Below are 26,266 nucleotides of genomic sequence, written 5' to 3'. Positions count from 1 at the left end.
TTGATCCCAGGACCCTGGAATCGTGATCGGAGCTGAAGGCAATTGCTTAACGAACTAAGCCACCCAGGTGGCCCTCTTTTCTTATTCTAAATAAATACATTCAATTAGCATTCTCACTCCACCGTTTAAAAAAAAAAAAAAAAAGGAATATGCTTATATTTTTAAGAGCCCTGACAAACTCTGAAAAGGAAAGTGAAAAATAACGTAAGGCCCAATGAGTTAATTTGGAGGAAAAAAAGGAGATCCTAAATTTTCTCATGAGTTCATGTAAATAAAAGTACAATAACAAAAGAGTGAAAATTAAAACAACCTGAACTAAACCAATATTATGCTTACTATATCAGATTCATTCCAAATATAAATTTATGTTGCATGAAGAAATACTGAAAAAATTCAACAGGTTAATCTAATATTGTACTGCCTCTAGGGATATGCTTTTTTTTTTTTAATTTTAGTATCTAAAATTTCTTCTAATAGTTTGCAGCACCAGTAATTTTTCCTACTTATCATCACATACACTGGACTTTAAAACGACATGTAGAAAACATACACTATCCCTGGAGCTCATACCCAAAGCTCTCAACCTATTTTTACAGAGTACAAAAAGAGATATTAACTTTGCTTCCACAGATGAAGAAACAAACTTATCGAGATTATATAATCTCAGTGTTACACTGCAATAAAGTACAAGACCTACTGTGCCAGATGCTAGCGACTACAATCATTCTATTATACCTCAAAAATCTATTTGTTTACTTAATCAAATATTAAGCATCCACTATGTTCCAGGCACCATGCTAAGAACTGAGGATTAGAGCTCAAATATTAGCTAAGAAAGTAGAAATTACTTGAAAAGTAATTTGTAATTTTTAAAGTGCTATATAAATGTCAGATGATACTACTTCTAGTAGTAGTATTACTATTAGTAGTAATAAAAAGATCTTGAATATTAACAACACTACTACTTAAGCATTCAAGTCTACCAAAGGTATATTTTCCTTTATAATATTACAGGTTCCTAAAGGCAGAAGTCCTGTTTACTTTGTATTTCTCTTAGCACCTAAGACTTAACTTTGTACTCTGTAGTATTCAAAAAGTATGTGTTAATTATATAGAAGCACCAATGTCACTTGGGCCTCTTTCCCTTGCTGTTTTCACACTAGATTCTTGAACACTAGTAGACAGATTTTTTGCCCAGGCATGACACTGGGAATCCCTTTCAGAAAACCATCTACCAAGTCAGGAAAAAGACATAAATCCTAGAGTCTACGGGCCAACAAAACCACCAAGTACTCACAAACTCATGCACTAAGAGTTTCCTACCAGGCTTTTTTTCTCTTAAACATGAAAAGGGTGATTTAAACTTTGGAGAAAGACATATTTTAATGAGCATCAACACCTAGCTGGGGTCATTATGGAGGATAAGGTCAAACTAACCCACCAATGTACCATACTAAGTCAAACACATTAAGTTATAATATGTTTACATTAAACTAGTATACTGATAAAAGTGCCAAAAAAAGTAAATTATCATCTAGGACTAGGTCAGTGAGGCTTCTCAATCAAAGCCATCTTTGTAGACAGCTTGGTAAAGAGCCAGTTTTTTTCAATTTCCAGTCCATCATGGATTGTGGCAGATTGTATTTTCCAAAAACAGCAGAAACAATACTTCTGGAATTTTACCACTCCATCAAGAGGTGGAGTCTATGCCCCCTACCACACAAGTCTGGAAACATCACTGTGGCTACCTTAATGAATAACCGTACCGCTGAAAAGATACACTGGCTACTGAGCCCAGGTCATAAGAAGAGACAGAGCTTTTACCTGACTTTGTCTAAGGACATGTACACTGTAAACCTAGCCACCAATATCTGAGGAAGCCCAGGCCACATATGGAAAGGGACTCAGGCCCCCAACCTCAGCCCTAGTGCAGGTCTCAACGGATAGCCCCAACTCGCCAGCTAAGCAAGTGAACCAACCTCAGGCAAGCCACCGCAGTTGCCTCTGCATAGAGCAGACAAGTCTTCCCTGCCAAGACCTGACCAAATTAGATTTGTGAACGAAATAAATGACTACTGTTTTAAAATACAAAGTTTTGAGGGGCAGCTGGGTGGCTCAGTGGGTTAAAGCCTTTGCCTTCGGCTCAGGTCATGATCTCAGGGTCCTGGAATCCCACAGCTCAGCAGGGAGCCTGCTTCCCCCTCTCTCTTTGCCTGCCTCTCTACCTGTCAAATAAATAAATAAAATATTTTAAAAAGAATACTAAGTTTTGAGATGGCATGTTTCTCAGCAGTAGGTACCACTAGAATGTAGACCAATACAGTCGTTTGTAAATCCAATAAAAGTAACTAGAAAATAGAATTTTTAAAGACACACAATATACAAGCTCCAAAGTTTTCTTATTAGATTTAACAGAAATCAAATTCTCTGTCAATTATTATGAAGTGTCTAAACACTTACTCTCAAGTTACTGTACTTATCTCCTCCAAGGCCTGGACCAATCCACAGTCACTTAAGTAGCACAACTCCAAATTATGTTAAGAGAAAAGAAGCATAATTTAACTAGAGTGATAGTAAAATAGGTAATACAGCAAGGAAAGAAAGTGCTCAATTAATTATTTCAAAAGCTTTGCAATCCATTATACTACATTAACTTCCCTAAGAGTAAAGGTGTCCTGATTAAATACCATGGGAGGTAGATGGATCACTATCAAAATGGGAATCATTATACTTCAGAATACTACATCTAGCCCTCCCTTACTTTGATATCATACTCACATGAAAGCTTCTGATCTCTCATTTTCTCTCTCCTCCCCCATACCTCTGTCTTCTTATACATGTGCACACTAAACAAATATGACAAAACTGTAACAACTTTGTCCCCAGCTTTATTGAAATATAATTAACATAGAAGACTCTGTAAGTTTAAGGCTTTATACATGTATATTTTGTGAAATGATTACCATAATAAGGTTAACTTATTTAATACATGCATTACTTTACATAATTAAAATATTTTGTATGTGATATGAAGATGTAAGATCTACTGTCTTAGCAACTTTCAAGTATATAATACTGTAGTATTAACTATACTCATCATATTGAGTATTAGAACACCCAAACTTAGGGCACCTGGGTGGCTCAATGGGTTAAGCATCTGCCTTCGGCTCAGGTCATGATATCAGGGTCCTGGGATCAAGGCCCGTGTTGGGCTCTCTGCTCAGCAGGGAGCCTGCTTCCCTTCCTCTCTCTCTGCCTGCCTCTCTGACTACTTGTACGTGCTCTCTCGCTCTCTCTGTCAAATAAATAAATAAAATCTTTAAAAAATAAAAAGAAAAATAATAAAAAAAAAAAAGAACACCCAAACTTATTCACCCTGTAACTGAAGTTTATACCCTTTGACCAACCTCTCCCCATTTCCCCCACCCACTTCCAGCCCCTGGCAACCACAACCCTACTTTCTGTTTCTTTGACTTTGGCTTTTTGAAGATTCTGCACGTAAGAAAAATAAAACATTGTGTTTATCTTGTCTCACTTATTTCTCTTAGTATAATGTCCTTAAATGCCATCTTTTAAATCTTTTTAAAAGATTTTATTCATTTATTTATTGAAGAGAGAGAGAGACAGCAAGAGAGAGAGCACAAGCAGGGGAAGAGGCAGAGGAGGAAGAAGCAGACTCCCCAGAGAAGGGAGTCCGATGTAGGGCTCGATCCCAGGACCCTGACCTGACCAAAGGGAGACACTTAACAAACTGAACCACCCATGCGCCCTAAGGTCCATCTAGGTTATCACAAACAGCAAGATTCCTTTCTTTCTGATGGCTGAATAATATTCCATTGTGTGTGGACGGAAATGACACACACATATACACATCTTCTTTTTTTTTTTTTTTCTTTTAAAGATTTTACTTATTTATTTGACAGAGAGAAATCACAAGTAGACGGAGAGGCAGGCAGAGAGAGAGAGGGAAGCAGGCTCCCTGCTGAGCAGAGAGCCCGATGCGGGACTCGATCCCAGGACCCTGAGATCATGACCTGAGCCGAAGGCAGCGGCTTAACCCACTGAGCCACCCAGGCGCCCCTATACACATCTTCTTGATCCATTTATCCATTCATAGACAGTTAAGTTGTCTCCATGTCTTGCATATTGTGAATAATGCTACAATGTACACGGTAGTACAGGTTATCTCTTTGAAATAGTAATTTTATCTCCTTTAGATAGATAACCAGAAGTGGGACTGGGGGCTCATATGATAGCTCTATTTTTAACTTTTTGAAAAACCTCTATTCTGCACATTCCCGATAGTGTACTAGGGTTCCCTTTTCTCCAGATTCCTGCCAATACTTGTTATCTCTCCTCTTTGCAGAAACAGCCATTCTAACACATGTAAGGTGATACCTCATTGTGGCTTTCATTTCTATTTCTCTGATGATTGGTGGTGTTAAGCATCTTTTCATATACATGCTCATTTGTATGTCTCCTTGGGAAAAATATCTATTCAGGTCTTCTGTCCATTTTTAAATTAGAAAGTTTTTTTCCTACTGAGTTCCTTAGAGATTTTGAATATGAGCCCTTACCTGGTTGTTTGTAAATATTTTCTCCCATGCTGTAGGTTAATTCTTCATTCTGTTGTTTCTTTTACTGTGTAGAAGCTTTTTAGTTTGATGTAGTCTCTCTTGTTTATTTTTGCTTTAACTGCTTGACCTTTTGGTGTTAAAAACCAAAGAATTATCACCAAGACAAACATCAAAGGTTTTCTTCTAGGAGTTATGGTTTCAATCCTTACAATTAAAACTTTAATCTATTTAAAGTTAATTTTTGTGGGTGGTATAAAACAGGGTTCAAATTCATTCTTTTGCACCTGCATATCCAGTTTTCCCAATACCATTTATTGAAAAAACTATCCTTTCCCCACTGAGTATTCTTGACTTGCTTGTCAAATACCAGATAACTGTATATGCATGGGTTTACTTCTGGACTCTCAATTCTATTCTATTGGTCTATGTGTTTGTTTCTATGCCAGTACCATACTGTTTCGATCACTATAGCTTTGCAGTATAGTTTGAAGTCAGGAAGTATAACGTCTCCAACTTTGTTCTTTCTCAAGACTATTTAGGCTACTTGAGGCCTTTTGTGATTTCATAAAAATTTTAAGATTATTTTTGCATTTCTGTGAAAAATCACATTAGAATTTTGATATGGATTACACTAAATCCATAGATGGCTTGACAACATGAACATTTTACCAACATTAATTCTTCTGATCCATGAATACAAAATATTTTTCCATTTATCTGTGTCCTCTTCGATTTTTTTCATCAATGTCTTCAAGTTTCCAGTGCATAGATCCTTCGCCTCCTTGATTAAATTTATTTGTAAATATTTTATTTATTCCTGGTTTTGATCCTATTATAAATAGGAAAGTTTATTTCTTCTTCGGATATTTTAAGTGTAGAGAAATCAACTAATTGTTGCATGTTGACTTTATATCTTGAATCAGAAGTAGACTGAAAATCAATAGCAGAATTTTATTGCTTTATTTGGTTTAGTATAGGCTATTCTTTCTAACCTCTCCCAACAGCTTCCTAAGTTTATAAATCAATATTCAAATGGGATCCTACTGCAAAAAATGAATGAATGGAAATGAGTGCAAATGAATGGGCAAGCAGCAAAAATCAAACACCCATTTAGCCAATTATTAAGCTCTCAAAATGCAAATATTTCTGTTACTCTGCTACACTCATGGAATTTTGCAAGGAAAGGCTTCACAGCCTAAGTAAGGCAAAGGTCTCATTCTTCTCAACAACTACTGTTACATTAGTGAACCTGATAAACCACAGTTTCACTAAACTTATTCTAATTCTGTTACTTTTTAGCTCTGATTTCCCTTGGAACAGTCACTACCTCTTTCTGAGCTCTAATTTCTTCATCTATGAAAAGATAAAAACCTTGTGTGATCTATAATCTGCACAGTTCTATAAACAGCCACACTACATAGATCAACTAAACACTTGAAATGTGGCTCATCTAACAATTTTTAAAATTAAGTTAAAATTTAGGGGCGCCTGGGTGGCTCAGTGGGTTAAACCTCTGCCTTTGGCTCAGGTCATGATCTCAGGGTCCTGAGATTGAGCCCCACATTGGGCTCTCTGCTCAGCAGGGAGCCTGCTTCCCCTTCTCTCTCTACCTGCCTCTCTGCCTACTTGTGATCTGTCAAATAAATAAATAAAATCTTTAAAAAAAATTAAGTTAAAATTTAAATGGCCACACATTTAGCTAGTGGCCTACATACTGGGCAGGGCAGGACTAAATGATATTTAAGTTCCCTTCTAGTTCTAAAATTCAACCATTTTTAAAAATTGCCTTTCTACAGCATGGAGGTTCCTCAAAATGCTGAAAACAGAACTACCTTAAGACCAGCAATTGCACTACTGGGCATTTACCCTAAAGATACAAACATAGTGATCCAAGGGGCACATGCCCCGAGTGTTTATAGCAGCAATGTCCACAATAGCCAAACTATGAAAAGAACCTAGATGTCCATCAAAAGATGAATGGATAAAGAAGATGTGATATACATATGGAATATATATGGAATACTATGCAGCCATCAAAAGAAATGAAATCTTGCCATTTGCAAAGATGTGGATGGAACTAGAGGGTATTATGCTTAGAGAAATAAGTCAATCGGAGAAAGACAACTATCATATGATCTTCCTGATATGAAGAAGTGGAGATGTAAAGGTGGGGGGGCATTAGGGGTGCAGGAAAAGAATAAATGAAACAAGATGGGATCGGGAGGGAGACAAACCAAAAGAGACTCTTAATGTCACAAAACAAACTGAGGGTGGCTGGGGGAGGGGTGTAGGGGAAGGGTGGTGGGGTTATGGACATTGGGGAGGGTATGTGCTATGGTGAGTGCTGTGAAGTGTGTAAACCTGGCGATTCACAGACCTGTACCCCTGGGGCTAGTAATACATTGCATGTTTATAAAAAATTTTTTAAAAATTACTTTTAAAAATTGCCTTTCTCTTTAAAATGGAGTAAGTAAACTGTAAGTCAAGTCAATAACACAACCACACAAGGTGGGCAGGCGGGGGTCCTAGTAACTACCAAACACAATATCCTTGACTAGGGTTGACAATTTTTTTTTCCTTTTTTTTAAAAAAAAAAAAAACATTTTATCTATTTGGGATGTCTGGATGGTTCAGTCAGTTGAGTGTCTGCCTTTAGCTCAGGTCATAATCCCAGAGTTCTGGGATCAAGCCCCACATCAGGGTGCTTGGTCAGTGGGGAGCCTTCTTCTCCCTCTGCCTGCTGCTCCCCCTGCTTATGCTCGCTCTCTCTCTTTGACAAATAACTAAATTAGTTAGGGGTTTAGTGTAGAGCATTTTTTAGGCAGAAAAATCAAAAAAGAATGCTAGCCTCTAGGATTTTCACCCTTCCTTTAGAAAGCAACTATTTCATATAAGCAGAGTTTTCTCTGTAACTGAACACAAACAACAGAGCTTATAGCACCTAAATGTTTAATGAAATGCTTCAAACTGTTGGTTGAGACTCACTGGATATGAAATTGACTTAGTGAGTCAAAAGCAATAATTTTTTTCAACAAAAGAGAATACAGATGACTCTTGAACAACACAGGTTGGACTGTGTAGGTTCAATCTCATGCAGATTTTTTTCAAAAAACACAGTACAATGCTGTAAATGTATTTCCTCTTCCTTACGATTTTGTTAATAACTTCTTTTCTCTAGCTTACTTTATTGTAGGAATATGGTATATAAGACATAGAACATACAAAATATGTGTTGAGACTTTATCGGTAAAGTTTCTGGTCAATGGGCTAAAAGCAGTGAAGTTTTTAGGGAGTCAAAGCTATACATGGATTATGACAAGTGGGGGATCAGCACTTCCTAATCCCCATGTTGTTCAAGGGTCAACTGCAGAATGGGAATTCAGTTAAGTGTTTGCCTTCGGCTCAGATCATGATCCCAGGGCCCTGGGATCAGTCCCCATATCAGGCTCCCTGCTGAGCAGGGAGCCTGCTTCTCCCTCTCCCTCTGCCTCCTGTTCCCCCTGCTTGTGCTCGCTCTCTCTCTCTCAAATGAATAAAATCTTAAAAATAAATAGAAGCAAAAAAATAAAATAAAAATAAATAGAAGCTATCAAGAGAATGACATAAAGGTAACTCTTAATGTTGGGTAAAGTCTAAATAGTGGGAAAGCCACTAACTTTATTATCTGCTCATAATACTATCTTATTACCTCATGAGTCCTTATGGCTGTGGAAAATAACTGAGGGTCAGTCTTTCACAAATAAAGTCAGGTTAAAAAAGAGAGGATTTGGGGCGCCTGGGTGACTCAGTGGGTTAAGCCTCTGCCTTCAGCTCAGGTCATGATCTCAGGGTCCTGGGATCAAGCCCTGCATCAGGCTCTCTGCTCAGCAGGGAGCTTGCTTTCCCCCTCTCCCTCTCTGCCTGTCTCTCTGCCTACTTGTGATCTCTGTGTCAAATAAAATAAATAAAATCTATTTTTAAAAGTTCTTTTAAAAAGCTTTTTTAAAAAAAAGAGAAATGGGGCACCTGGGTGGCTCAGTGGGTTAAAGCCTCTGCCTTCAGCTCAGGTCATGATCCCAGGGTCCTGGGATCAAGCCCCACATTGGGCTCTCTGCTCAGCAGGGAGCCTGCTTCCTCCTCTCTCTCTACCTGCCTCTCTGTCCTACTTGTGATCTCTGTCTGTCAAATAAATAAATAAAATATTTAAAAAAAAAAAAAAGAGAGAGAGAGAGCAAGAGGGAGAGGATTCGGGGCCTGGGTGGCTCAGTGGGTTAAGCCTCTGCCTTCGGCTCAAGTCATGATCCCAGGGTTCTGGGATCAAACCCCGAATCGGGCTCTCTGCTCGGCAGGGAGCCTGCTTCCCCATCTCTCTCTGCCTGCTGCTCCACCTATTTGTGATTTCTCTGTCAAATAAATAAATAAAATCTTAAAAAAAAAAAAAAAGAGAGAGAGAGGATTCTGCAAAGGTGCCAATACTATAATAATATGAGCTATTAGCATACATGGAAATAATACTTCTAATAGAAGAATATAGGCTCAGTAATCAGACTGTTTCGAGGTTCAAATCCTCATTACCTTTATGACCCTGGATAGTTACTCAACGACTCTGTGCCTCAGTTTCCTCATAGGAGTTGCTAAGAACATTAAATGAGATAATACATGAGAAGTCCTCAGCACAGTGCCTGACACTTAAAAGCACCTTATAATGTTGGCCATTATCATTAATCATCATCACTGGGTCCTACCTCTCTAAATATTCAAAACTGACTTTAGGAAAAATCTGGAAATACTTCTTTGCTTTTATCAAAATATTCTAGTTACACCAGAATTAAAACAGAGTACTGATTATTAAAAGCCTCGGAAACCAGAAAATGTCCAAGGAACAACAGTAATGCGGTTGGATGGAAGACAATTCATCAGAATGACAATAGCAATTAAACCTGGAAAGATATCTGGGACTCTAACATGGAGGAGTTTACACGAATTTGGGCAATAGTGGCATAGACCAGACAGAGATCAGCAAACTATGGCTCACAGCCAAATCTGTTCACTGTTTGCCTTTGGGCCATGAATAAAGAATGGTTTTTACAGAGGCACCTGGCTGGCTCAGTCAGTAGAGAATGTGACTCTTGATCTCAGGGTCATGAATTCGAGCCCCATGTTGAGTGTAGAGATTACTCTACTTAAGTGAAATGTTACCCCATAAAAAAGAATTTTACTCTTCTCACTAGTAAACCAATATGCCAAAAAAAAAATCTATCATTACTGTTATATTTTTATTTCACTAATAAACATCTGTGAAAAACTTTTTAAAAGCCTCAATTCGTCGTTGTCAGACAATTAGATAAATGTTCTCCTTATCTTCCTCTAACCCTCTACTTGTTCAACATTATCTACCAAATGTCTCAAAATGTAACAGATAAGGAGAAGAAACACAAATATCTGGACAATTTAAACAAGACAAAAGCCCCTGTCCTTATGAAGCTTCCATTCTAATAAATAAAGAAGAATATTATATAGTAAGGTGATAAGCAGGGAATGTGGAAATAGTGATGCGATTTTAAATAGGGTATTCAGGAAAAGCATGACTGAGAATTTCATTTTGGGGAAGACTTGAAAGGAAGTAAGAGTGAGCCATGGGGATACTCTGCTTGGAACACTTGGGGGAAAGGTATTCTAGGCAGAGGGAAGAACAAGCAGAAAAGACTGAAGTGTCAGCACAACTGGGGTGTTCCAGAAATACCAGAGGCCAGCGCCACCTTTAGAAAACTGAACAAGAGTGGTCAGAGATGAGGTCATAGACAGCAACACCCACAGATCACGTAGGGCCTTAATAGCCATGGTAAAGACTTCAGCCTTTGAAGTAAAACCGGAAACCATCAATGCACTTTGGGCATAGGAGAACGGTCATCTCCTTTACATTATTAAGAGATGAGCTTTCAACTCACAGCATTTCCTACTGATTATTAGATATAAAAATCTTAGAATATGTCATAAGTGGCTACTGTGCTAAAAGAACCAGTTAGTGTCTATAATACTATAAACTGGTAAGAAAAAAACATTAAGATCCTACCAGATTAATGAGCAAAAAACTTGAAGAATGTATGCAACAAGAAATGAAATTAGTAAATACACATGAAAAAACATTCAACTACATTATCACTAAAAAGAAATTCAAATAAAACAAAGTACCACAGGGTGCCTAGGTGGCTCAGTGGGTTAAGCCTCTGCCTTCAGCTCAGGTCATGATCTCAGGGTCCTGGGATCCAGCTCTGCATTGGGCTCTCTGCTCAGCAGGGAGCCTGCTTCCCTTCCTCTCTGCCTGCCTCTCTGCCTACTTGTGATCTCTGTCTGTCAAATAAAATAAATAAAATCTTTGCAAAAAAAAAAAAAGGACCATTTATCACCCATTGCTAGAAAAGGACATTGGTAGTAGCACAAACTGGTTCAGGTCTTTAACTCTGTATCTGAAATCACTGGTTTGAAAACAGTTCTGAATTTCAGAATACTTGGATTATAGAGAGGTGGTACTATATGAACGCCTCAAATTAAGTAAGATTCATGGTTAGGTGAGTAACACCGTGTATTAACCATAACACTATTTAAAGTGTCCTTAGGAGTACCTTAGTTTGATATAAGTGGAATATAAAGTCTTAGTAGCCTCACACCGGTTTAGGTCAAGTTTGGCTATCAAATTAGTTATAAAAAGTTTTATTTTTCAGGGCCTTAGGGATCTCAGAATTGCATATAACTGTTGACCTAAATAATTGCTTTGTAAATAATTATGTGAACACAGATAAAAACCCATAAAAATAGTTTCATGCAAGGTGGGTTACAATATCACAATCACCTAAAAATTTTTCCAAATCACAAAACCTTAGAAATAGTTGTTTCTGTAGTAAGCACAGTAACTGATCACAGTATGTATCAGGTTGGAAAAGGTAAGCTGGAAATGTAAAAAAACCAAGTACAGAGATTTTTAAAATTCCAAAGTAAATAAAACAATCTGGAAATTCTTGGAGTTTGTAAAAATATTTTACTTCCATGCACTAAGAAATAACTAAATAACTAAAATAACTAAAAAAGAAAAAGAACATCAACATTACTTTAAAAATATTTCCTAAATAATTTTCATCTCTTTGGAAAACTCATTCATTCTACTCAAAGAATACTCTGTATTAAATTGGCATTTATTATATGCAAGGCACTGTGAATACCATGCAGTATGGGAGTGAGGCTTGGAATGGAAGCCAGGGGCTGACCATGAGTTTAGATTTTATCTTAGAGGCAGATGGAAAGGCAAGAAAAAATTCTGAGCAGGGTGTATGTAATGTGATTGGATGTGAATGTCATCACTCTGGCTACAGTGCAGAGGAGGATTAAAAAGGGCAAAACCAATGGCAGAATGCACTTTAAGGAGACTTATTTTAAAAGTTCAAACAGACACGATGAGCTATTTAAAAAATCATCCCCCAGGTGCCTGGGTAGCTAAGTGGATTAAGCTGCTGCCTTCAGCTCAGGTCATGATCTCAGGGTCCTGGGATCGAGTCCTGCATCGGGCTCTCTGCTCAGCAGGGAGCCTGCTTCTCTCTCTCTCTCTCTACCTGCCTCTCTGCCTAATTGTGATCTCTGTCTGTCAAATAAATAAATAAAATCTTTAAAAAAAAAAAATCATAGCCCAAAATTTCAGGAGTTTTGCCCAAGCTTATTGCCAACTGAAGCTCAAGTGGTAACAGGCATACAGCAGGAAAAATTAGAGAAAGGGAAACTCAGCAATAACAAAAGGCAATCTAGACAGCTAAAAAATAGTATCCACAGCAATAGTAGCAAGCAATAGGCAGCGATCTGGGCAAGCACAGCCTGTGTGGTAGAGGTCTGGTAAGGAGGTGCTATCCCAGCAATCAGGAAAAACGTAATAAGGCAACATGCCAAATTTCAAGGTTCTTGATGAAAGGCACAAAGCATATAGCAAAGAGCCCCAGCTATAAGACTAGAATTCAAGAATTCAAAAATAGGAGACAGAAAATAGGACAGCAGCAGAAAAGATACAGATTCTGGACTCAAATTAACCTACTTTCAAAACCTAAATCTGCCATTTTCTAGCTGTGAAAGTCTAAACAACTAAGCCTTTTGAGCCTCAACTTCATCTATAGATAGGGGATAGCACTACCTATTTACAGGGTTGGTGAGGGAATTAAATAAATGAGGTATTATATTTTAAAACACCCAGTAGAGTTCAACAAATACTAGTTTCATCCTTTTTATTTCCCTTACATCTAAGCTACTATAATAAGTAAGTCTTCTGCGTGGCCACAAAGTCAGAAAGGCTTCTCTGACTAGGCATTAAAGGACTTCAGGTACAGAAAATAACATCCCTGAAGCAAGATGCCTCATGGGAGCACTAATTCATATAGAAAAGGTGAAAGAAAATGAGTTGCACAAGTAAAGGGGCCTAAAAAACTGAAGTAGAGTAAAAGTTTAAATAATTAGAATCAGGGATGCCCAGTGGCTCAATTGGTTAAGTGTCTGTCTTTGGCTCAGGTTGTGATCCAGGGTCCTTGGATGAAGTTCCATATCAGGCTCCATGCTTAGTGGGGAGCCTGCTTTTCCCTCTGCTTGCCATTCCCCCTGCTTGTGCTCTCTGACAAATAAATAAATAAATCTTAAAAAACCAGTAAGTAATTATAATCACTTAGCCTAATAGCATATCCATAAAAGAGAATACGTCATTACATAAAAGAAGAGAAAAGGGGAGAACTCCCTATATTTTGAAGTCAAAGGACCGCCAATATACAGTTCAAATGAAAAGGCTATAATATAAAACATTAATATGCTGCCTTTTACATAAAAACTAGGGGAAACAGTTTCTATATATTTTGTTTCTATTTGCAAAACTACTGGTCAAATACACAAATAATAAAAGTGGTTACCTATAGAGAGCAGAGAAGGCAGGGACAGAGTAGTAATAAGACTCGCAACACAGACACTGGAGAAGGTATGTGCTATGGTGAGTGCTATGAAGTTTGCAAACCTGGTGATTCACAGACCTGTACCCTGGGGCTAATATATTATATGTTAATTTTTTTTAAATGGGGAAAAAAGGACTCTCAATATATACCTTTTTATGTTATTTTGAAATTTGAACCAAGAAACCGTATTACCAATTAAAAATTTTTTACACAAATTTTTAAATACTTGAGAAGCCTGAGTTTTGTAATATATTCTGCTACACTTATTAATTAGAACTTATCTGTACATATTTTACTATATACTGACATAGTTAATGATGACTTACCTGTATACATTCCTAGCAGTATAACAGATTTTAAATTCCCCAGAAGAAAGAAGCTTAATCTCCTTGAATATAAAGATCATGTCTTATTCATTCTATAACCTCACTGCCGAGCACAGCGCCTGATGCACAGTAGTTCAATAACCACTATACAGTTTCTTACTCTTAATCCCCCAAATGTTAAGGTGGATGTGAACCTTTAAAAAAAAGGGGGGGGGGTTCTTGATTCTGTCCCCTATTCCACCATGACCCAAGAGATATTCCTTCTTCCCTTTACGACCAAATTTCTAGGAGTTATCTAGTCTACACTCATTCTATGTCTATCTTCCTCAATTTAGTTTTTCACTAACCCCTCTATTATAACTCTTCTGCTAAGACAATGAATCTCAAACTTTATATATCTCAGAATAATCAGAGCAGGATTTAAGCGATTTCCTATGTAGCCACTTTCCCATTCCTTACTTGGCCTTTTAATAATCTATAAGGTCGAGGGAAAACTGGGTGGCTTAGTTAAGTGTCTGCTTTCGGCTCAGGTCATGATCCTGGGTCCTGAGATCCAGCCCTGCATCAGGCTCCCTCTCCCTCTGCTGCTCCCCTCAAATAAAATCTTAAAAAAGAAAAAACAAAAACCCGTAACAATCTATAAGGTCTGAAATGAAACATGGGGAATTTTTTTTTTTTTAAAGATTTATGTATTTATGAGAGAGAGCGGGGCGGGGGGGGGGGTGTCAGAGGGAGAGAAAGAATCTCAAGCAGAGCTCCCCACTGAGCTCAGGGCCCAATGCAGAGCTTGATCTTAGGGCTCCAGGATCATGACCTGAGCCAAAATCAAGAGTCAGATGCTCAACGGACTGAGTCACCCAGGTGCCCCAGAAATGGTATTTTAAATCAGTATCTCATTTAATTCTGATATAGGTAGCCTGCCTAAACATATCTGAAAACCAATCGGCTAAGGTCATCAATAACTTTCCAATAGCCAAATTCAACTTTTGTTCCTATCTCTCAGCACTGGAAACCTGCCTAAAACTCCTTCCTTCATCGCCCTCTACCACACAGAGTCTCCTCTCTCACCACCACTTAAGTTTCTTTACTTCTAAAAGCCCCTAACCCTTAAAATGATAATGCTTCAGGGTTCTTCTGTCAGTGACCCAATTCCTTACTTTTATACACACTTGGTTAAGTAGTAACAGTCATACCCACATCTTCAACTATCACTAATACAACCCTAAATCCCGACACTTTAAATTCCAGAGGTTATAAAGTATGGGGGGGGGGGAATGCTTTAGCATCACACGAATCTGAATTCAAAATATTTGCTCTGCTATTTACATGGTAACATGCTTAAAGTCACACACTTTTCTGAATTTCCACTTTGTCCTCCTTTAAAACTGAAAACACCTAACAAAGTTTTGTTCAGATAAAAAAAAAAACAGAGAGAGATTAAATGAGAGAAGTTCCTTTCCCTTCCTCACATGCCCAGAAGACCCCATGCCATGGGCCTCAGAGGTGGCAAGCAAGGGATAACTAGCCTAAGGTTGGGAAACTGGCAGATACAAGGTGACTGAGCATATAAGTAAATATACTAAGGATAATGGTAGCCAATTTCTTACTGTGTAAAAGGATTTACAAATACAGAAAGGGGAAGACTAGAAAGAACCCTGGGGTGTTAGATTGGAATTGATATATCAATGTACAATACAAATATAAATGTAAAATGTAAATATATATAATTAAATATAGAAACAAATTCAGGTGTTTGTGTGTGCATCTATTTCCTAACTATGTCCACTCTAGAAGTGATTATACTCCAACACATTAATGAGCACATTAAGCATAAAAATCTCAGTTTCCAGATACCACCTCTACTAGAAGAAATCAGAATTCCTTGGGAAGATGCATGATTCCGGAGCTGGAACAGAAAAAGTACAAAATGAGTTTGGAACATCCCATGCCAGAAAGTAAGAAATGATTCAAAGGATGGGGACATATCAAAAAGATTCAGGAGCCCTCCTGAAGGGGGTCCCACTAGCCAAATCTAGGACAATTTAAACATTAAAAAAAGTCAAAAATAACAATAAAACACACTGAAAAGGAATAGAAATCCACGAGTACATACTGATATAATTAAATGAATGGGTAAATAAATGCATGGGGAAGAAGGAAGACATGTGTTTTCAGTTGAAAATTAACCAGTAAATACAGATGGCAACCTTTATAGTAATGGCTGATTCAGGCAGAAGTCATCATCAGTGGCCCCAAAGACTGGTGAATGGAGGTTTGATGAAGAAAAGCCTTCTTATAGCGTTAGAGCTCTTCCCACAAAAGTTACCAATTACAAAAGTAAAAAGGATGACTTTACAGTGTAGAAACCTAGTAGAGAGGAACATAACGTGTTCAGGGTAAACATCACAGTGATGGGACAATACTGTATGCATCCTAATGATACGCTAAGATCAGCACATCATTTCTTTTTTTTTTTTTTTAAGATTTTAATTAATTTATTTGACAGAAAGAGATAACAAGTAGGCAGAAAGGCAGGTGGCGGGGGTGGGGGTGGAGGGAAGCAGACTCCCTGCCAAGCAGAGTCTGACGCAGGGCTCAATCCCAGGACCCTGAGATCATGATCCGGAGCTGAAGGCAGAGGGTTAACCCACTGAGCCACCCAGGCGCCCCCAGCACATCATTTCTATGGTATACCTGCCAACAACGCAGTTAGTCTGCACAGGAGCAAACCACTGGATGAACCGAAGTTAAGGGATATCTTACAGAATAAAAAAAGTCAAGGTCATAAAAGACAGAAATACTGAGGAACTGTTTCAAACTGAGGAGACTGAAGAGACATTATAATTAAATGTAATGTGTGATCCTGAACTGGACCTTAGACCAAAAAGAAAAGAGAGAAACTGTTGGGATAAAAGGAGAATACTGAATGGCATCTGGGGATTTGGAGGTAGTGTTGCAGCAGTGTTGATTCTCTGATTTGGTGATTATGTAAAAGACCATCCGTGTTCAGGTAAAGATACACTGTATTACTTAGGAGTGAAGGGCATCATGTGTGCTACTTGCTCTCAAATGGTTCTCAAACAGCCTATTGAGATAAAAAAATGGTACATTTCTCTGAAATGACTGGAAGTAGGGATAAAAATGAGAGACCAGAAATGAGATGACTAGGTACTTTCACTAAAATTTGAGAATCTAATAAGATGTAGCAGAAAGAGAGAAAGGGTCAATGATGATGTTAAAGTTCTTTCTAAGGCATCTGGAAGAAAAGTCCTCACTGAGCCTACTACAGTGAGTCACACACAAGAATGCTGCACACTTATCTTGTGTACACACAATATATATATGCAATATATATATATATATATAAGAAAAATTATTTAAGGAAAAGGTTTTTTTTAAGATTTTATTTATTTATTTGACAGAGATCAACAAGTAGGCGGGGGACGGGGGGGGGGGCCCTCCACCGGGAAGCAGGCTCCCTGTTGAGCAAAGAGCCTGATGCAGGGCTCGATCCCAATCATCGTGACCTGAGCTGAAGGCAGAGGCTTTAACCCACAAAGCCACCCAGGAGACCCCAAGGAAAAGATTTTTAATTGAAATAATTCAAGGGAAAAAAATTGGTTGAAGGAAATTCCAGAGCTCTTTGTGCTGGATTTGCAACTTTTCTGTAGGCTTGAAATTATTTCAAAATAAATTAATTTTTAAAATTCAGTAAGAACTCATGATACCCTTGGTGCCTAGCAAAATACCTGGCTCACTACATGTACTCAATAAAAATTATTTGGCTTTCCCTTTCCAGCTGCCCAAAGAAGAAATCTTTTCCTCTTTTCCTCTTTCTCTTATAACCATTCTAATGAAACTGCCTAATTAGTTTTCACTTCTAGCCCCACATCCTTATTTTGATTTCCCCATTTCCAACCATAATCTCTCACCTGGACCACTGCAAGAGCATCCTAACCGGTCTCTCTATGCCATTTCTAACTTCATCTTTGCATGTCCTTATCTCCTTCCAATGAAATCATTATCTAGAAGTTAAGAGTTACCTTTCAAAACTCGTATCTAATCTTATTCCATTATTTAAATACCTACAATTGCTTCCAAATGTAAATTCTGATTTCCCTAGAGGCAGACTAAACACTTGTGTCCGGGAAGAGCAATGCAGAAGCACCAAAAATGTATTTCACATATATGCACAAAACAATAAAGTAATTACTGGGAGTAAGGGGAAGAGAAGAAAGGCAGGTTAAAAGAGGGACTTTAATCTGACCACCTTTGTGTTTATTTTAGGGTCTGGTATTGGTTATATATATATATATATATATATATATATATATATATTTTTATCACATGTGGGAATGCCAAGGCTGAGTGGGTACTATAAATTTTCCAATACTTAAAGCCTGTAAAACAGTGCTTTTCTCATTCCTTTTCTCACCTTGGCACCAAAGAAAATATTTTTTAGCACAGTGGGATAAGCCAAGACTGTTTAATTAATGTCAAAGGAAACCATCTGGGGGTTCCAATATGCCCAGGTCCAACAGGTTGATAGGTACCTTGCTCTCTGGCGCATAGGCACGGCACTCCTGACACACCAGTTGGGAAGTTCTAAAGTTCTTACTGCAATTCCACACATAGCCCAAATAAGGACCTCAGAAGGTCTCATCTCCTAAGTAATCAACATCCACATGCAGGAACACAGACATAAAGACTCATTCCACAGACAGAGTCGACATATACAAGACAACTTGAATTTCTCCAAACACACTAGGCATCCTTTCATACTTCTGACATTTTGTACATGCTGTTCTCTCTACCCAGATCAATTCCAATCCATCCTCCAAGACACTACTCAAATGCCACTTCTCATTTCCCCCCAGTTCTTATTACACTTGTCACTCTGAATAGTAATCGTTTGTTGACATGTGTTACCATCCCAGAAATAGGTTGGTAAATGAGTGTTTACTACATTATTTCCCAATAAGCCAAATTTTCCAAAATAAATTAATTAAAACCATTTAGGTAAAATTAAATTAAAATTTTATAATCTAAAATTAGATTTCCCCCCAAAACAAAAATGCTCACTCTTCTTTAAAATTTCTCTTTAAAAGAAAACCTAGGGACGCCTGGGTGGCTCAGTTCATTAAACGGCTGCCTTCGGCTCAAGTCCTGATCCCTGGGGTCCTAGGATCAAGTCCCACAACCACTCCTGGCTCAGCAGAGAGCTGGTTCTCCCTCCCACTATGCCTGCTACTCTCCCAACTTGTACTCTTCCTTTCTGTCAAATGAATAAATAAAATCTTAAATAAATAAATAAAAGAAAATCTAGCATAGAAATATTCATACCACTGGACCATTATCCAAACAGTTTGGGATTTTAAACTGAGGAAACAAACTTTAAGCACAGAGAGATTCACTGCAGATTTTAAGAATGGAAACTTAAGCAATCACCTGATTGATAAATCACCTGAATTGCTAAGCAGTTGTTTATATTCATTGTGACAGAAATGGAAAAATGAGAAAAATGTCAGCTACCATTTACTGATCATCTCTTCTATTTAAAAAGTACCAGATACTTTTCACATATTATCCTAATACTCATGTAAATTCAAGGTCAAGTATTATTATCCTAATTTCATAAACAAGAAAGTAGGCTTTAAGACTATATAATGTGCCCAAAGTTTTTGAGACCAGATTCCAACTACATCAACATGACTTCAAAATCTATCATCTTTTTCCTACACTACAATGCTTCTACTATACAATGTCTCCAATACATTAAACTCAAAAGTGTATCTCTACTGTACAACTGTATTTGTAAAAATATGGACAACTGCCTGGAAAGAAACAAAAATATTAGACTGGTGATAAAGGGTGAATGTTGTAACATTATGATTCCTTTAAATTAGCCACTCTTTAAAGGAGAATTGCTGAGCAATGATCTGAACTCCTGTGACGATAAAAAACAACTCCCATTTTAAATTTTTTAATATGTTATTAAGGACATAGAATAGGTTAACATGTAAAAACTTGAGAAGGATGTACTCAACAAACATGTAAACAATCAGATATTAACACCAGGGTGCTTACTACTAGGATTCAAAACTGATGACTATAAACTGGATTAAGCAGCATTTTCCAGGAAAAAAGGTGAATTTTGAGGAAGACTTAAGGAGACACATGGACTGAAGACAGGAATGTTTAAACTGAGGAAACAAGGGTGAGGAAAAAACAAGAATATTTTCTTTTTAAGCAAGAATGAGAAACAAGATTAGTGAGATGAAGCTGGAAAGCCTTCAAGGCCAAGCCAATAAATTTGAAATGAATTTGATAAGTAACAAGGAATTGTAACAGATATATTCTTAAATGGGAAGGCAGCATGCTGAAATATGGTCTTTAAAAAAAAAATTTTTTTTTTAAAGATTTTATTTATTTATTTGACAGACAGTAGGCAGAGAGGCAGGCAGAGAGAGGAAGGGAAGCAGGCTCCCTGCTGAGCAGAGAGCCCAACGCGGAGCTCCATCCCAGGACCCTGGGTTCATGACCTGGGCCGAAGGCAGAGGCTTAACCCACTGAGTCACCCAGGTGCCCCTGAAATATGGTCTTTAAGCATTCAAACTTTGTTCCAAGGAGAAGGACAGTCTTTCGTTAAACAATGTTTTATAACGGGGGCGGGGGGAATATTCCACCATTCTTTACCTGTGCTTTATACATTCTCTTCTACAAAGGAAACTGACTAAACAAACAAAATTGTTTACATAAGGGATGAGTATTTTGGGAAGAGGGGTCCTTTCAGATATATTTAATACTACTGTACATTTTAATAAGAATCCCAGAACTCTAGAGCAAGAAGGGACAGTGGACATAATCTTATAGTGACAACCTCTTAATTTTCACAACGGATTAAATTGAGGCTCAAGAACTAAATAGGGGCACCTGGGTGGCTCAGTAGGTTAAAGCCTCTGCCTTCAGCTCAGGTCATGTTCATGGGGTCCTGGGATCAAGCCCCACATCAGGCTCTCTGCTCAGTGGGGAGCCTGCTTCCCTTCCTCTTTCTCTGCCTGCCTCTCCACCTACTTGTGATCTCTGTCAAATAAAGAAATAAAATCTTTAAAAAAAAAAAAAAGAACTAAATAAGGTGTCTAAATGTCATATACAAACTAGTGGAAGATTCACTACTTAAACTCAGATTTTCTAGGCAGCAAGATCTAAAGCTGTGCTAACCAATATTAATAGCTTCTAGCAATATCTGGTTATTTAAATTTAAACTGGTTAAAATTAAATACAATTTACAGTTCCTCAGGCATGATAGTCACATTCAAGTGATCTGTGCCACACATGATTAACGGCTACCATACCTGACAGTGCAGAAAGAGTATTTCCATCACTGTAGAAAGTTTAATTGGACAGTATAATCTACAAAATAAGCTTGAGTCAGACAGACCTCATTTTAATTCTACTTACTAGTAGTGTGATCCTAGACTAGTTATTTAATTTCCCTTTGACCCCACTGGGGTGGGGGGAGGAAGCAAGGGATTAATACTTCTCTCACAAAGTGTACTTGATGATTATGTGTGATAACATGAAAAGCCCCTTTACTCTGTCAGGCACAACAGACAATTAACACTTCCCCTTTGGATACTTTTTTCTTTCTAATCCCCAAATAACATCTTTATTAAAAGATACAAACACAAGAACACCCCAATTAATATCTTCCCTTCAAGATAATTCACAGCATCTAATTTTCAATCTGTTCCTATCAACTTTTTCAAATACTTGCACATTTATTCCAGGGTTGCTACTCAGGAATAATGAAATGAAGAACAAAGATAAAGGGAAATGCCTTGAGTGAAGTAGAAGAGAATGTAATAAATTTCTTGCTTATTTCCCATCCTATTTTAAATATGACTATACTGACTGATCATGCAAAGGAAAAGAAAGAAATTACACTGTGTCTAGATACTGCACTTCCACACCAGTAAAGATTCCACAGTACTTATACATTACATTCCTTCTCGCCACCTGTACTACTAATTGAATATTAGATGAAGAAATAACACTTTCCTCTTACAATACTTTCCCAGTAAACAGGAATAAAAAAGATTTCCAGAATGTTAAACCAACCTTCCAGGTTTCACAGCTTAATCTAGTAATTGGACAAATTTAACAAATCTAGACTATAACACATAAAAAACTTCACACTATGCATGCTATTACACAGAAAAACAACAAAATTCAACTCAGTTTGTAGCCAGTGATTTTCTGCCAACACTAAATTTTATGTAGGAGCAACAACTCATATTCAGCCGCATCAAGTTAGACACTTGCCATTTCTCATGAGATCATCAATTTTACACTCCTAAAACTAATAAAGAATTAAAGAACTTTTATAGGTTCATGTTTAGACATCCACCAAACAAGACCTCTACATATATTTTTAAAGCTTTCTTGTTCCTTAAAACTGACCATATTAACTCCCAAAGGGCAGGGGAGGAGGACCCCTCAATGTCTCCTTGAAATATGTCTGACATTCTCTTACCTTGGTCCTTAAAGATAATTCACTCAAAACATGACCAACAATCCCCCTTAAAAAGGTCAGAACAACTGACATAAATGCTAAAGAGAAACACTGCATATTACACTGTTACTTTACAACTCTAATTAATTTTATTAGATAAAACTAAAATATTTTGAATATACAAATAGAGTGTAACAATATTCTACGGCGTGGGTCACATAATTTTTTTTTTAATGAAAGAAGTTTAAAAAAAAAGTCTTCATCACTATCCTACATAAAGTACTTTATACATTAAAAAAGGTCAGGCTTCTATGCCTGGACTGATGAAATCTAATTTGTAAGAGTCTATAATTTTTTAAAGTCCTTCAGTAATAATGAAGTGTACATTGGTTGCATTAGAATAGGTCAAATGAATTTTCCTGAGGCTGCACTCTAAGTACATCTGACCCAGAAAGTATTTTTAGCAAGTGTGTTCAATCAATGCTGGTTTTATGCCTAGCCTAAATTAGAAATTGGGTGTCACAAATTTAAAGTAACCAAGTTAGTAGGGACATTTTAAAAACCTAAAAGATACTCAGAACATAAGAAAAAACCACAAGTTTGAAACAATTCGATACCCACAGCCCCAAAGCTAAACAGATTAGGAAACATGCAATAAGAAAGTCTTATCCTCTTCATTACTACTTTTCAGTTAACATGTGATTTCCTAGCTTAATAAACTTTAACTTACTATTAATAAAAACTACAAAATAGTGATGGCTTTTTTTTTTAATCTCTTGCCAAATATTTAAACCAGATTAGCTAAATCATAAATATTCCATGGCCTGAAAGACCATGTTTGTTTGTTTGTTTTTATTAAACCAAACCACTCAGGAACACAATATTGGACCATGCTCATGTTTCAGTGAAAAACAGTTAACAAAGATACGTGTGTCATTAAAGTAAAACAAAACAAAAAACAGAAAGAGACATAAAAATAAATTCTGTGTTAACTGGAGCATAAACTTATTCTGTAAAAAAATGGTGGGGTCCACAAAAGATTGCACTCTTATTTTGAGTCAGTAAAATTCTATACAAACTTAGGCTTATGAAAAATCTCTTTCGTAAAAATTCGCTGAATTTATATTCATCAAATTCAATATCTAGCTCTATTTCAATAAGCACACTCTGGACTCTGAACAATCATTTATTTAAGGTCAGTTCCTACTCCCCTAAAAAAAAAACAAAAACGAAAAATCGTTCTCTCTGGCAAGTTAAGGTTCCAAAATCAGTATAAAAAAATGTCCGGGCTTTTACTGTTCCATAGTCTTTTTACTCAAACCATCTTTTACAAGTCGGATATATTGGTTTTTGGGTGATTTTTTTCTCCCTCTCCATAAACATGTGTTAAGCTGTAGTTTTCAACCAGACCCAAGATTTGGTCACATAAACCTAATATTACTCCAACTCTGATTTAAAAGCAGTTGGTATATTGGAGATATACAGGTTCCCCTGGAACAAGCGCTTGAAAAATCCTACAAAATCGTTCTTGTCCATAGTGGTGTCACTGTAAGAGGCAACCCTAGACATAAAAGCCTCCCCTTCCAAATTTCGCAGACACACCAATATATGTATCACAACAATATATGGAGGATGTAAACTGTTCCATTTTAAGGAAACCCTGGGAAATGCATCAGTACATCTACTTAGCTACATCTCAACTTTTTTTGGCCCAACTACAGATTCCTAAATACAAGTATATACCGGTAGAATCACAAGAGCCTTAAAACTTCAATAGTACGGACAATCTGCCCAGGCAGCATATGTAAGAAGCACTCATACAACCCAATTTGAAAAAAAAAAAAAAAAAAAAAAAAAAAAAAGGAATCCTACCACAATGGAAAACTCACAAGATTCTAAAATCGTACCTAGACTTTAAGTCCTATGGAACATTCCATCTCCGCACCGATTCCATCCCCTCTCCCTTAGCTCACCCATGTTCCAACTATAACCCCCAGGAGCTGCGAGAGCTGAGGTCCCGGAAAGAAAGGGGGGCGGGGGGAACAAGCATCATTTTTCTCCTTCTCTTAAATCAATCTTGTTGCCTCCGGCTATCCCTACCTGGCTCGCCTCCCACAGCCAGGTAACAGCTCCGCGCAGAGCGCAGGGCCGAGAGGCCAGTCGGGACCCCAGAGCCTCTTACCTTCGTAGCACAGCCGCGTCCCCTCGGCTGGAGAAGAAAAGCCTCGAGGCCCGGGCGCGCCGGGGAGAAGCGCGTCCGCCGCGCCGCTCCCGGGGGCTCCCTCAGCGCCCCCCTAGCAGCCGCCGCCGCAGCGGCCGCGCCACGGCCCCGAGCGGCCAGCACCACCTCATACTGCGGGGCTGCCGCGGACCGGCGCCGCTGGGGAGGCGGGCGGGAGGCTGGCTGCCGGCGCGCTCTCCCACCTCCCTGCGGGGATGAGATAATCCACACCCCCCAAAGTGCCGTGGGGGAGGGGAGCCCCGGGGCGCCAGGGGTGGGGGCTGGCCCCAAACCTCCGACCAAAGCCAAGTCTCTCCTATCCCCGGCTCAGGCCCCCGAATTCAGCCCCTGGGGACTCAGGAGTCCTGAGAGAACAATGTGGGGGGGCCGCGAGGAGCGGAAAAGCGCGCAGCGCAGCGTGAGCAGGCGGGCAATCCTGGCCAGCGTTTTGTGTGTGAGAGTGCAAGAGGAGCTCAGTCTATCCACTCCTTGTCCTCCTCCTCTTCCTCCTCCTCCTCCTCCGTCTCCTCCTCCTCCCTCAAGCACACCCCGTCTCCCAGGCCACAGCATAGCAACGGAACATGGCGGCTGCGCAGACGCCGCCACTCAGCGGCCAGGAGCGGCGCCGGCCGCAACTGGAGGCGATCTCGCGAGAGGCGAGGCCGAAATCCTCCCAGCTAGCGCCCGCAGAAGAGGTTGCACCACAGCGGGCGCCGGGGGGACACGCAGGTGCGATGGAGGCCGGACCTGGGTAGGTTGGGAAGGAAGGGCTGGAGGAGGGGCGGAGCGCTGTGGCCCCGCCCCATGGCCCAGCAGCGATTCGTTACTTGAACTGCGACCCCTGCTGGACCTACTGACCTAAGGAACTCGACGGAGGGGCAGAAACCCAAGTTTTAAAGGGGAAAACCAGACCTCTTGGCCCCAGGTCGTTCCAACTTCAGTGCTAATAGAGGATACAGGTTTTAGGATGCAGTTTTGAATCATTTCCTCTCCTAAATATAGACACTAAAACAAAGAACAATGTTCTTTTATAAAACGAATGGTCTAGGTGCTTTTTGTGTGCCAAGAATGGTGTGCTTTAAAAATTGAATTAATTCATTCGAATAACGCATATGAATTTGGTGTTGCCACGTCAGGTGCATTCGTATTTTGCTGATGCTATAAACTCATTGTGATAAAACTGATGCCTACGGGCTGGGTGATGCCAGCTGCAAAGATGGGAGGAGGGATTTGGGTACCAGCACACCTCTTTTTGCAATCATTTTTGCCAGTGCCCACTCCTGTAGCCTGGTCCTTTCTTGCTCTTCCTTGCTTTTAGCGTTAGTACCCCACCAGCGCCGAATTCATATAAGCGTTCTTTCAAGTACCACTTTTGCTCCAAGTCAACAAAATGCCTAGTTAATCGGGGCTGGTTTTTACAAGATAAAATCTTGCAAATTTATACAAATCTGTGAGAGACAGAGATTTCTACTGACTATCTTCTCCTTCGCATGCCCTCTCAATTTTTCCGTCTTAAAAAGACAACTTGTCAGTCCATATTCTTCTTGCTTTACCTCTTCAATTTACTTTCCTTCCCAGAACTTAGTTCCAGCGAGTGCTCATTCATCCTTCCATAAATGCTTTCTGGCTCTAGCTCTCCATTTCTCATATCTTTGTTCATACTATTTTCCCTGCTAAAA

At 38.7% G+C, this 26,266-nt stretch overlaps 1 protein-coding gene across 1 annotated transcript in view; it reads right to left on the bottom strand.

Moving 5' to 3' along the window:
* Window positions 1-25,095, bottom strand: part of PTPN4 (protein tyrosine phosphatase non-receptor type 4) — a 209,411-nt gene extending 184,316 nt beyond the window's left edge. Inside the window, exon 1 of the mRNA XM_044242627.1 lies at window positions 24,549-25,095. The gene's annotated coding sequence lies outside the window, so the exon portion shown is untranslated. The remainder of the gene's footprint in view (window positions 1-24,548) is intronic.
* Between the last annotated feature and the right edge of the window lie 1,171 nt (window positions 25,096-26,266).

The sequence above is a fragment of the Neovison vison genome, chromosome 3, assembly GCF_020171115.1.
Source record: "Neovison vison isolate M4711 chromosome 3, ASM_NN_V1, whole genome shotgun sequence".
Lineage (NCBI taxonomy): Eukaryota > Metazoa > Chordata > Mammalia > Carnivora > Mustelidae > Neogale > Neogale vison.
This window is presented reverse-complemented; position numbering and strand designations above follow the sequence as displayed.